The following is a 14,058-nucleotide window of genomic DNA, read 5'->3' as shown; positions in this document are numbered from 1 at the left end:
ACAAGTATCTCAAAATTTGTTGGAAATTGTACTCCCTCAAGGGGCTTTGTGCCCATTGAAGATACTTTTTTGTATATGTTGGAAATCATGTGCAAAGGATATGCTAGGGTTTGCATGTATTATTTTGAGTTAATTCAAATCTAGCTTGAATGAGCATTTTTTTTAGAACAAAAAACTCTACCACTCAGAATTGAGAGTATGGCCAAATATATATATATATATATATATATATATATATATATATATATATATATATATATATATATATATATATATATATATATATATATATATATATATAGATACATACAATCTCACTCTATTACTAATTCAGTAGGAGGAATCTTTTGACATTCATCCTACACTTAGCTAGATCCTCTCAATAGAAAGCATAATTCTCTACATGCAGCAATAATCAAGCTCAACAACTAGTTCTTAATAGAAGTGCTTTTTCCTAAGCCAGTACACTGTGATGCAATCACTACCTTCCCTATCAAATCATCTCTATTAAGAAAAAAGACTTTCCTACGTTGTCCTGCGCACGGTTGCTTCCTCATCCTCTCCTCGGCTCGCAAAAAAGCTGGGAGGCGCTTTGCCTAGCACACCCCCTGGCTGCCTGTCCTATCGTTATGCACCGCCTCCCTAAATACAAGCTACCTTGTAATTTTCCTGGCCCCTCTGGCCTTCCTTTCCTCCCTGGCACCTCTGGCCTTACTTTCCTTGAATTTTTCTTAACACGACTACTCTCAATGCAATGGAATCCCGTGATACTCTCATAAAATAAATGCTTCCAAAATTAGTACCACATACTACGCAAATATCTATCTATACTATATATAATGTAGCTTAAAATTTTCAAGGAAGGAGAAGGTCCTCTAACCGAGTTTGTATAGGCTGGAATGTGTTTAAGACCACCAAAAAGCATGGTGATCAATGTTGGAGCTAGACTTGTAACCATTCCACTTGATTGCAGGACTTACTTTGGGGAGTGCTTTAAGTGTAGCAAATTTAGGCACTTTGCCAAGGATTGCCCCATGAGGAATAAAGTGAACTTCGAACCTATAGCCCAGGCCTCTAGTTTAAGGGAATCCAATTATGTCCATGTCAAGGAAACAACAATTTGGAAGAGGGTGAGAAAGAAGTAAAGCATTGCAAAGGGACAAGAATAGGGGATGAGAAGGCTTCTATGGCCTGTGACAATGAAGTCACCAAAGTGCAAGAGAAGACTGTAGAGGTGCAAAGCTTTACACTGCCCATCCCTAAATGCCCTCACAAAGAAATTTTGTTTGTTTCTCCTGCATCTAAACTCAAGCTTCTAACAGTAACAACTACGTCGGCTGTGAAAGTCCCAAGACTAAACATGGCCAAAAGGGTGAAAGCATTGGCAAGAGAATCCTTATCACTGTAGGCTAATGGAGCCTTGAAAGAGATAGGCTCCTATACATCCCCCACCCATCTAAAAAGTACGACTGGTTTCATCTCCATTTCATAATCCCTTTGAAATGGTACAGGAAAAAGAAATCCCCTGACCTTAAAGAAACTCCGGATTCTCATGGGTCCACAGATGTAGAGATTGGGCAAGGGTCAGATATAGAGGAATTTGTCACTTTCTCCCAATGATGGAAGTTCTCGCTATCCAATCATGGAACGTGAAAGGATTGAAGACCCAAAAGAAGCATGCCCTCTTTTGTGAGGAAGTTTAGAAAGGATAAGAAAGTTAATTGTTGAGCCATCCAAGAACATCATTTGGATGCTCACAGCAAAAGAAAACAGGCATTGGGGAAGAAGTTGGTGTTCTGTGGATGGGTTCAACGGCATCCTCTCTATTGTGGACAAGGACTTGGAGCCCAAAGTTGTCCTGAATCACCCCTCTGGGAGAGTCCTAGGAGTGAGAGTCATGTGGGCAGATCATCCTATCACCATAACATATACGGCCCGTGCAAGGCCAAGGATAGAGCTAGATTGTGGATGCACCTTAGGGATTCCCCTATTGAAAGAGAGTGGCTACTGATAGTTGATTTTAATATGGTGGAGAGGAGTAAGGACAGAACAAGCACGGCCTGTCTGTTGGCAGGTTTTGAAAAAACTAAATGGTCGGGTCTCTATGAGAAATGGGCTATGATGGACATGTGGAGGCAGGTCCCTGGAACAATATTTCAAGCTTCACAGACACAAGCTTATTGTATGAATACATGGCTTCCAAGCTTGGTAGGTGCTACTACTCTCACCAAGCTGATTGGATCCCATTGCTACTTGAGATGGATGTGCTAGGAACGAAGATCCTGTTAGACCATCTACCTTTACACATGAAACTTAGAAAAGACAAAGGGGTGGGGCAATCCCCTATTGTTACTAGGGCACACTTGTTCAAAGACCCTCTGTTTAGAAGGCTGACCAAGAAAGCTTTGAGTAAACTCAGTAAAGATATTAATCTAGAAGAACCTAATGATGGGCACCTCTTTGCTCAGTGTATACAAAAAGCGATCAAAATCTCAAGCTCTCGTATGAAAAGGCTCAGGAAGACCAATGGAAGTAGCTCGAAGAGGAGGTTGATTGTTTAACTTCCAAAAAATCTATTGGGTTGGCTTCCAAACAAGAGTACAAAAGGTCATTGAAATCTCAAGCCCTCATATGAAAAGGCTCAGGAAGACCAATGGAAGTAACTCGAAGAGGAGGTTGATTGTTTAACTTCCAAAAAATCTATTGGGTTGGCCTCCAAAGAAGAGTACAAAAGGTCGTTGAAATCTAAAGCCAACCTGATCAAGCAGTAGCTCGAGGAGGCCAGGAGGGCAAGGTTGATATCCAAGTATTGCCATCCTTTAGCCAGAGGCTGCTAATCAAGCTCATATGTTATAGATGGGAGGATGTTGATCCGTGAGGATGTTGAGTAGTGAAGCTGATGCGAAGCCAGGAGGGTTTCCCAGGTTATGTTGTGTGCTCACCGAGGAGTGTGTTGACTTGGAGCTATGTTGTATATGGTTGTGTTTTATGTGAATTGAAGCCATCATTGTCGTGTATAGGTGTCGGTTCCCCTTCTCTTCTCTGGTTGTGTGTGTGCTTTCGGGCATGTGTCGGCAAGTGTACCCACCAATGTCTGTTGTGCAAAGAGAGTTCTCTAGTGGATTGGGGTTCTATGTATATCCTGGGATATAGAGAGGCATGTTGTGTGTGTTCGGTGTTCCCATTTGCCCCTTTCCACCATCGAGTAGCAGCTTTGAGCATCGTAACAAGAGGATGCAAACAAATGGCAAAGAGAAGAGGGCCTAGGCGGCATCCTTTCTTGATAGATATTTTGATTTCAAAGGAGCCCACAATTATGTCATTAAATAAGAGCTCACATTTAATGCTTGCACCTAGAGTGTATATAAGACGACAGAGGCAAGGCCCAAAGTCCACAATGATTCCATGACATCTTCAATGAAGGAACACATAATCCTATCATATGCCTTATCCAGGTCAAGCTGGAGCAAAATGCACTCTCGCATTGTGAAGGCTGCGTACTCAATGCCAACCATTGCTACCAAGGTTTTGTTATATATTGAACTTCCTTTGATAAACTTAGTGTTGATCGGGTAGATGACTTTTTCCACTAGGGGCAAATTCTAATAGTGACCGCCTTGGCAATGATTTTGTATGCCACAGACATCATAGTTGTAACATTTAATGGCCTCATAACTTGTGTGTAGCGGAAATTAGCATGAACATAGTGGGCATTTCATTAGAATAGATTCCTAATGAGAATTACAAGAGTGCTTGGGTGGAGAGAGAGAGAGAGCAACATAAAGCATAACACCTAGTTAGATAGCATCAACAATACTTTCAAAAGAGAGAGAAATTAAGCTATTGACAATAGTTGAGGACCGGATTTTCATGGAGCCGGTCCCCCCTCCAAAAGGCTTTGTATTATGGTTTCTCCCATCAAGAGAGACATTGTACAATACAATTCTTTGTGTTCCTTCAAGACTAGCTAGTGCAATGAAGATGAAAGCTTCATGCACTAAGCAAAACACTTAGCAAACACAGCTTTAATTATCCCCGTTCTCAGACCCAAGACCTCACACACCTTCGAAGATGGTGAGAGCTAGCAGGGTATGAGAGTAGATTGAGAGGAAGAAGGAGTATCTTACGAGAAAGATATACATCTCCTCACATAATCACTCATATTAGCATAGCTTAGCTTAGTAATTAGCATGGTAGAGGAGATGAGCATGCATTGAAGCTTGGCTCTTGGTTGGATTTGCATCCACATGCCAAGAGTGTGTCGATGTAGGCTTCTATCTCACAAGCTTGGAGTAGGTGATGAGCTCTCCATTAAATCTTGGGAAGAGATAGTCTTCTCTTTCTTCACACATGAGATTGTGTGAGTGTGTTTGTGATAATGCCTTGCAAAAATCAGCCCCCTCTCTCTCTTGGGCGAGCCCTCTTGCTATTTGCTCTTCCTCAACCCTGATTGGCCCTCCCCAAGTCAAGCCAATGTCTATTAAGCAGCATAAGTGATAACCTTCTGACATGTGTCTCCCTTTCCCCTTTTGTGAGAGCTTTAGGTAATTTTATAATTAAACTAAGCTCTCATTGGACCCCTTTGCCTCCTGGCCAATAGGAATCAGGCAAGCCATTGGGCTGTTGAATGCTCATTGGACCCCTTGGGAGACTGTCCAATAGTCATCTAGGAGACTTAATTCTCATTGGTTCTTTTATTAAGTGTTTTTAAATTAATTAAACTAGATTTACTCTAGCCTAATTCTCATTGGTCCACCTCCAAGGTTATCCAATAGGAATTGGGTACACCTTGTGGGCATCTGGCCTAGGGAGCTGACATGTGTCCCTTATTCCCTTTGTGTAAAGGGAGCTTGTGTGTGTGTGTGTGTGTGTGTGGATTTCTCTCTCATCCCCTAGAAGAAAGGATCGCCCCCTCCTATGTAGGGATATGCAAGACTTTTTTGGTCACACACAAAGCATCCAATTCCTTAAGGTTGACCTTTGGACATAACCTTTGAATTTTGGAACCTTAGCATTTTGGAAGTCTTAATGGGCTGAACCTTAGGGTCTTTTTAGCCCATTGTTTCACATGGCTCTTTTGCAGATGGCCCCCCCTTTGGATCCCTACTGTGGCCGGTCTGCTAGCTTAACCAATATTCTAGCTTTTTCTCCCCTGGCACTTCCCCACATTAAATGATCAGTTCAATATGAGAAAATCAGTTAGGAGGATTAGATATTGATTATTATGACATTACCTAACTCTTGAAATCATAGTCGTCCTCGACTATGGTGTACAGAAGATAAAGCATATTCATGAGTCTTTTTCTTAGCGGGTAGAGGATCCCTATGTTACCCTACGACATCATTCCACAATGGATGACTAGTCTATTTGGCGCTTGAGAGCCTGAGGCTGCCGCAAGCATGTCTGCACATTAGTCCTATCAATCTTCCATAGTAGAGTGACAAGCTGTACTTGGTGTTTGGGAGACGTCGTCTCCGCAAACTTGATCTAAGCATGCATACGACTTCATTTTTGTGCACAATAAAGAAAAAGAGAGTCTTATAAGACAAAAGAAACTTTGTTCATTTTTAACATTTTGTACATATGCTTACTCTTGGGAAGCATTGTAAGCATTGACAAAGTTTAGGTTATCCTTTAATTGTATGCCTTGCATCCATCTAGCATCTTCAAAAGGATAATTCTCAAACTTAATAAGATATTGTCGGATAGTCTTACCGCGTCTTAGTACCTTGTCTTCATGTCGTAGAATGGACTTGGGCTGCAGCACCTCCTCTTGGTCCTCGATCTCCAGTGGGTCTTCAATAGTTGGTTCTTGAGGTGGCTCTCCTTTGTACGGCTTTAATAGGCTCACATGGAAAGCATTGTGTATGAGCCAATGATTGGGCAACTTGAGTTGATAGGCCATCTCATTGATTGGCCTAAGAATCTGGAAGGGACCATAGTACCTTTTTGCTAGTTTAGCATAGTACTTTTGGTGGCCCGTAGGATTATTGCCCGTCGTGTGCCTTAATCGAGCCTTGGGAAACTTTAACAAGACCCAATCGTTTTCTTTAAAGGCTTGGGCTCTTCTGTGCTTGTCAGCAGCAGCCTTTTGCCTTTGCTGTGAGATAGAGATAGCATCCTTAATCTTTTGAAAAGATTCTTGTAGGTCTCGACTACACTCATCTGCAGCGAAGATCTTCCCATGTACCTTAAGTAGCAAGGTACTTTTTTATCTTCCCTCAATTACATCAAAAGGTGCTTTTCCCGTGGAAGTATGTACAGTGTTATTGTAATCATACTCCACTAAGGGTAAGTACTTCTCCCATTGGGATCTTTGATCTACTTCTGTTACATAGGCTTTTAGTAGATTGAGAATGGTTAGATTAGATATTTCACTTTGGCCATCCGTTTGTGGATGATAGGCCGAAGAGAAGTTTAGCCTTGTCCCTAAATTCTCAAAGAGACCCTTCCAGAAATTACTGGTCATTCTAGGATCTCTATCCCACACTATGGACATTGGCAAGCCATGGTACTTGAAAATTTGTGAAATGAAGAGGGTTGCCATTTGATGGGCTTTGATAGTCTTTTTGACAGGTATAAAATGAGATTGTTTACTGAACCTGTCTACTATCTTCCATATTCCCGTATTCCCATGGATAGACTTAGGCAATCCAAAGATAAAATCCATGGATATGCTCTCCCATGGTGAATTAGGGATTGGCAAGGGTTGAAGCAATCCAAGTTGCTTCCCTCTATCAAATTTTGTCTTTGGCATACCACACATTTAGAAACATACTCTTGTATGCTCACTTTCATGGTAGGCCAATAGAAATATGTTTCAATTCACTTTAAGGTAGACTGAATCCCTCTATGCCCCGCATAAGGTGGAGCATGAGATTCATACATTACTTTCTCACGTAGTGAGTTAGTAACACATAGTCTATTGCCATAGAGAAGATAACCATCTTGTAAAGTAAATGGTTCTTCTCTCTTCCCTAATGCAAGGGTGAAATCACATCTCTAAATTCGGGATCAATAGCATACTCATCTATCATTGAAGATAGATCATTGTGAGTTGCTATGGAAACCGCATTCACTCTCGGCCGTCTTGAGAGTGCATCAGCTACTTGATTATTCTTGCCAGCAATGTGAGCAATAAGACTTTGGTGATCCGTTCGCAGAATGAAAGGAGTCCCCAATAAATAGTGCTTCCATGAGTCTAAGGCATGTAGAACTGCAAGGATTTCCTTTTCATATATGCCTAGAGCTTGCTCAACAGGGTCGAGCCTTCGACTCTCATAGCCTATGGTATGCCCTTCTTGGAGCAAAACAGCTCCAAGGCAATCACCACAAGCATCACATTGGACCTCAAATGGTTTTGAGAGATCCGGTAGTGTAAGCACAGGTTGAGAGATAAGCTTTTCTTTAAGATTTTTGAAAGCATTGTTCTCCTTAGCAGACCATGTATACCTAACGCTTTTCTTTGTTAGCTCATGTAATGGTCCCGCAATTTGTGAGAACTTTTCTATGAAGCGTCTATAGTATGCACACATACCTATAAAGCTTCTTAGTTCATGAAGATTCCTTGGTTTAGGCCATCCTTTTATTACCTCTAACTTGGATGGATCCATTTGGATGCCATCTTGAGAGATAATGTGACCTAAATACTGAATCTCTTGCAAGAAAAATTCACTTTTCTTTCGATTAACATAAAGTTTATTCTCTCTTAAAAGTTGAAATATTACCTGGAGGTGTTTCTTTTGTTCGTCTAATGAATTAGAGTAGATGATAATATCATCAAAGAACACTCCGGTGAAGGTTCGATGAGGCTTGAACAGCTTCTCCATCAAGCAGTTGAATGTGGCTGGTGCATTGGTCAAGCCAAAAGGCATGACAATGTATTCATAAAGACCAAATGTGGTGCAAAATGCGGTCTTTACAATGTCTTGATCAACTATCCTTATTTGATGATAGCCACTTTTTAGGTCAATCCTACTGAAGTAGGTCGATCCTTGTAGCTTATCAAATAGGTCTTCTACCCGTGGAACGGGAAACCTATTCTTGATAGTGATCCTATTTAGTGCTCTATAGTCGACACATATACGATATGTGCCGTCTTTCTTTTGCACTAATAGCACAGTTGAGCAAAATGGAGATGAGTTAGGCCTAACCATGCCCTTCTCAACTAACTCATGCACTTGCCGCATAATCTCCTCTTGTTGAGCTTGAGAAACTCTATAAGGAGGTTTGTTAGGCGGTGAACTTCCTGGAAGAAGTTCAATTGCATGGTCATCATTACCTCGTTTAGGAGGTAGCTCACAAGGGATGTCGACACAATTGCATGATCCTATTTAGTGCTCTATAGTCAACACATATACGATATGTGCCGTCTTTCTTTTGCACTAATAGCACAGTTGAGCAAAATGGAGATGAGTTAGGCCTAACCATGCCCTTCTCAACTAACTCATGCACTTGCCGCATAATCTCCTCTTGTTGAGCTTGAGAAACTCTATAAGGAGGTTTGTTAGGCGGTGAACTTCCTGGAAGAAGTTCAATTGCATGGTCATCATTACCTCGTTTAGGAGGTAGCTCACAAGGGATGTCGTCAATAAAAACATCTTGAAACCCCTTGAGAAAATTGAATAACTCTAATTACTTTTGGTTGCTTTTATTTTCTTTTGCTAAAGCATTAGGTTTATTTTGAGAATCTTTAACAAAAATCATGTACACGAAAATAGAGCTCTTTATTGACTTGTTGAAAGTTGGTGTATGTACAATGGGGATAGTATTACCCATTTCCTTAGCATCTATATACATGTCTTTTTCCCTGAACTTAAAGGAGATTCTCCTTTCAGGAAATTTAACATCGGCAGCCAGGCGGTCAAACCATGGTGCCCCTAGGATTACATCCTCATGCTTGAGAGGAGAGATAAAGAAGTCCTCTTTGTCCACATAGCCTTGGACATGAAGCCTCAATTTCTCGATTAAGGGAGTGACTGAAGCTTCTTGCCCCTTGAAGGCACCGTCTGCGGGTACGAAATCTCCCATCTCGTAGGATTGTATGCCTAGCTTGGTGGCCAACTCTATAGATATAAAATTGTGAGTAGAACCAGGGTCAAAGAGAATAAAAGCATCATGTTCTCTTACCTTTCCCCAAGCATGGCATAGAGGAGATCCTTTGTGGTGAGTTTGGTGAGTCTCATCCTCTTGGATTTCAACCAAGGAAGCTCTAGGAGAATCTTGGCGGTTGTTCTTTTGGGGACAAGCGTGGTACACATGCCCTTGCTTGCCGCACTTGAAACACTGGTTATCCTTACGATAACGCTCAAGCTCTTCAGGAGAGACTTTGTTCTTACCTTTGTAAACTCCCTTCTCTTTAGCTTTGTTGGAGTTGCCCTTAGGAGACTTTTGGACATTGTCCTTCCCCTTAGGCTCATTGGAACCCTTGTTTTCTGGGGGCTTATTATTTCTTTTCGCTCCCGTTTGGAAATTGATTCGTGAGGCCACCATAGTATGGTGTATTACCATCGATATGGTACGTGGCCTTTTGGAGTTGACATACTCCGCCATTTCTTCGGTTAAGCGCGCACAAAATTGTTGCTTTTTCTCTCCAAAATCCAACTTTTTGAAGACAGTGGCTTTGAGTTGTAGGTCCTAAAACTTTTCTACATATTTGTGGATGGATTCATAGGGAGAGAGCTTTAAGCTTCGCCATTCGGTGAGTACTTTGTCTTTGGCATCGGTGGCCAAAAACTGCTTCAAAATGGAAGCTCTTAACGCTTTCCATGTTCGTGGACCTTCACCGTTGGCTCGTAGGCTAGACCACCATTGCCTGGCAGACTTTTGAAAGTGCATAGCTACATGGCATAGCTTAAAGGACTCCGTAAAGCCCTCATCTCCAAACGCCGCATCGAATTGCTGGATAAAGGCCAAGAATTTGTCCGTAGCACCAAAGGTGCCATCATAGGTAAGGAAAGAGATGCTCTTCCCTCCCTCTTTGAACTTCTTCAGCTTGGATGACCTCTTCCATGCGGCATAGGATTTCCTATGGCCTTTTCTTTTTGATGGTTCAAAGGTTGCACCATCACTTTTTTCATACCATCACTTTCATAAGAGGAAGAGGATGAAGAAGATGGAGAAGTGGGTGTCCTCTTTCTCGCCTTTTTCTTCTCTTGATTTTTATCATCCCTCTTTGAATTATGGCGTGGAGAAGAGTGTGATGGTCTTCTCCACTTTGGTGGTGATGGAGAGCGTTTAGCCCGCGGTCTTCATGGAGCCATCTCCACCGCGGTGGCAGGAGACTCACTTCTTTCTCGTTCCTTCGGTGGAGGCTCTTGAGTTCTCCTTTGGGAAGGAGATGCATCATCAAGAAGTAAATTCTTGAGCCCTTCGTACGGATTCTCTTCTTCTTCCCGAATCAGAGAGAGACCTCTTTTGGGAGTCTCACAAGGAGGCTTCCTAGGTGTTCTCTCGTCATGGTGATGAGCTTGGAGAATCCCGTGAGCACGGAGCTGCCGTTGCACTTCGCTTTGGAGAGATGGATTGCCCATGGCTTGTTGAAGCCTAGAAACAAGATAGTTAACAAGCATCGAAGCAACATTAGTAGCTTGCTCATTAGCAAAATCAAAGTTATCAACATTAATTTCACTCTCTTTACTATTGTCATCCATTCTAACAACTTTTAGGTGTAAACTTTTTAGGTGTACTTTGGCACTTCAAGACCTAGTTTCTACTCCTCTTTACCCCTTTAGAAAAATCACTCAAGCTACTGTACCCGCGGCTCGAATACCATTAATTGCAAGGAATAGAAGAGAGGGTCTTTCGACACCAAAACAGCACCGGCTCCTATCAAGCTTCTAATAGCTCAATAGTGTTCAAGCCGTAGGCAAGCCCCGTAGGAGTCCACTATTAAGACCATAGCTCTCGACGGTGATGCCCCATTAACTGCACGAAGACAGGCGCACTGCAAGGCTAAAAAATCCCTATTCTACTTACTCACAGGAAATTAATAATACCAACCATTTATAGCTAGCTTGAGGACCTCCCTTCTTGAGCAAGAAAAGAGAAACCTTGTGCTCTGATACCAATGTAACATTTAATGGCCTAATAACTTGTTTGTAGCGGAAATTAGCATGAACATAGTGGGCATTTCATTAGAATAGATTCCTAATGAGAATTACAAGAGTGCTTGGGTGGAGAGAGAGAGAGAGCAACATAAAGCATAACACCTAGTTAGATAGCATCAACAATACTTTCAAAAGAGAGAGAAATTAAGCTATTGACAATAGTTGAGGACCGGATTTTCATGGAGCCGGTCCCCCCTCCAAAAGGCTTTGTATTATGGTTTCTCCCATCAAGAGAGACATTGTACAATACAATTCTTTGTGTTCCTTCAAGACTAGCTAGTGCAATGAAGATGAAAGCTTCATGCACTAAGCAAAACACTTAGCAAACACAGCTTTAACTATCCCCGTTCTCAGACCCAAGACCTCACACACCTTCGAAGATGGTGAGAGCTAGCTGGGTATGAGAGTAGATTGAGAGGAAGAAGGAGTATCTTACGAGAAAGATGTACATCTCCTCACATAATCACTCATATTATCATAGCTTAGCTTAGTAATTAGCATGGTAGAGGAGATGAGCATGCATTGAAGCTTGTCTCTTGGTTGGATTTGCATCCACATGCCAAGAGTGTGTCGATGTAGGTTTCTATCTCACAAGCTTGGAGTAGGTGATGAGCTCTCCATTAAAGCTTGGGAAGAGATAGTCTTCTCTTTCTTCACACATGAGATTGTGTGAGTGTGTGTATGATAATGCCTTGCAAAAATCAGACCCCTCTCTCTCTTCGGCGAGCCCTCTTGCTATTTGCTCTTCCTCAACCCTCATTGGCCCTCCCCAAGTCAAGCCAATGTCTATTAAGCAGCATAAGTGATAGCCTTCTGACATGTGTCCCCCTTTCCCCTTTTGTGAGAGCTTTAGTTAATTTAATAATTGAACTAAACTATCATTGGACCCCTTTACCTCCTGGCCAATAGGAATCAGGCAAGCCATTGGGCTGTTGAATGCTCATTGGATCCCTTGGGAGACTGTCCAATAGTCATCATTTAGGAGACTTAATTCTCGTTGGTTCTTTTATTAAGTGTTTTTAAATTAATTAAACTAGATTTACTCTAGCCTAATTCTCATTGGTCCACCTCCAAGGCCATCCAATAGGAATTGGGTACACCTTGTGGACATCTGGCCTAGGAAGACATGTGTCCCTCATTCCCTTTGTGTAAAGGGAGCTTGTGTGTGTGTGTGTGTGTGTGTGTGTGTGTGTGTGTGTGTGTGTGTGTGTGTGTGTGTGTGTGTGTGTGTGTGTGTGTGTGTGTGGCTTTCTCTCTCATCCCCTAGAAGAAAGGATCGCCCCCTCCTATGTAGGGATATGCAAGACTTTTTTGGTCACACACAAAGCATCCAGTTCCTTAAGGTTGACCTTTGGACATAACCTTTGAATTTTGGAACCTTAGCATTTTGGAAGTCTTAATGGGATGAACCTTAGGGTCTTTTTAGCCCATTGTTTCACATGGCTCTTTTGCAGATGTCCCCCCCTTTGGATCCCTATTTTCCCTCCTTTGGATCCCTACTGTGGCCGGTCTGCTAGCTTAACCAATATTCTAGCTTTTTCTCCCCTGGAACTTCCCCACATTAAATGATCAGTTTAATATGAGAAAATCATTTAGGAGAATTAGATATTGATTATTATGACATAGTTATGGGACACAAGTGCTTCAACTGCAAGCAAACAATCTATTTAGGGATAGGCCCTCTTTTCACACTGAGATCCAACGACCCCCTAGCAAAAGCTTGGTTAGACATACATGTGACTTGGACCTTGAGGTCATCCTAGAATTCCTTGAAGAGTTCAGTGGTTAGAACATATTCCCAGTCATGGGACTTCTCCTTGCCAAGATCTTACAACGCAAGCGAGCATTCCTCTTCAAAAAAGGCCATCTCAAGCCTATTGGCATCATGATGGGAAATTTTCCTGTTGACACTCTCGAGCAAGGTCGCTCTGGCTTCAACCACTTTTTGAGAGCGGGTCTCTGGTTGGCCAATGATTTTTCTTAGATGATCAAGCATCATCCTAGCCATTTCTTCTTGGTCTTGTGTAGCATTCACATCCTCATCTGTGAGCAAGTGGACCAAGCCCCAGGTTATGAGATCGGCCACCTACTCATTCGTGAGTAGGTGGACCAAGCCCCGGTTATGAGATCGGCCACCTACTCATTCGTGAGTAGTTGTGAGTCTCTGTTAGGTCTCTGGTCCCGACTTCTCTTGTACTTTGTACTAACCTCTGTGCTCAAGACCTTAGCAATCTTGTCGTGTGGGTATCGTCGCTCTTGGAGCATCTTGTAGGTCCTCTTTGCTTTTGCAATCAGATGCTTCTCTTCCTCTTTGTAAAACTCTTGCATTCTTTCCTTTGCATATCTTGTTGCGATCAATCAAAGTTTGCTTGCCCTTAGCACTCTCTCTTGGCCCACAAGCACTTTGCCACTTTGTTTATCTGTTGTATCTACTCGACGTTTGGTATCGTTGACCTATGCGCATGTGGGAGTGGACCAAGAGTATCAAAGAACTATTGAAGTCTGATGTTGTCCAAGTTCTCCAGGGTGATTCTGTTTTCTTGGTTGTTGGTTTCCATCGGCGGGAGGTGAGAGTAGGGAGGAGGAGACGAGAGAGAGAGAAAGAGAGAGAGAGAGAGAGAGAGAGAGAGAGAGAGAGAGAGAGCTCACAAACTTATAAATGAATTTAAAAACTCACTTTGATATTTATAGGGCTCAAATTTTTAAGAAATTATAATTTATCATTAATATGCTCCAAAAAGTGGAAATGTGACAATTGTTACTACGTGAGAAGCCACTCACGCCCTTCCCTTTGCCAATTTCTCCTCCATGCCAATGATCTCTTGTGTGCATATGACACGTGGTATCCTTGCGTTTGTCACACTCACCACTTTCATAATATGGCACCTAAGAGACAAGTTCCCCATGCCCTTTGCTTCTTCCTATCGGTTAGTGCACGATAGAGGCAAC

The sequence above is a fragment of the Adiantum capillus-veneris genome, chromosome 3 (assembly GCF_014529385.1).
Source record: "Adiantum capillus-veneris isolate H3 chromosome 3, ASM1452938v2, whole genome shotgun sequence".
Classification (NCBI taxonomy): Eukaryota; Viridiplantae; Streptophyta; class Polypodiopsida; order Polypodiales; family Pteridaceae; genus Adiantum; species Adiantum capillus-veneris.
The sequence above is the reverse complement of the archived record's forward strand: the minus strand, read 5'-3'. Positions refer to the sequence as shown.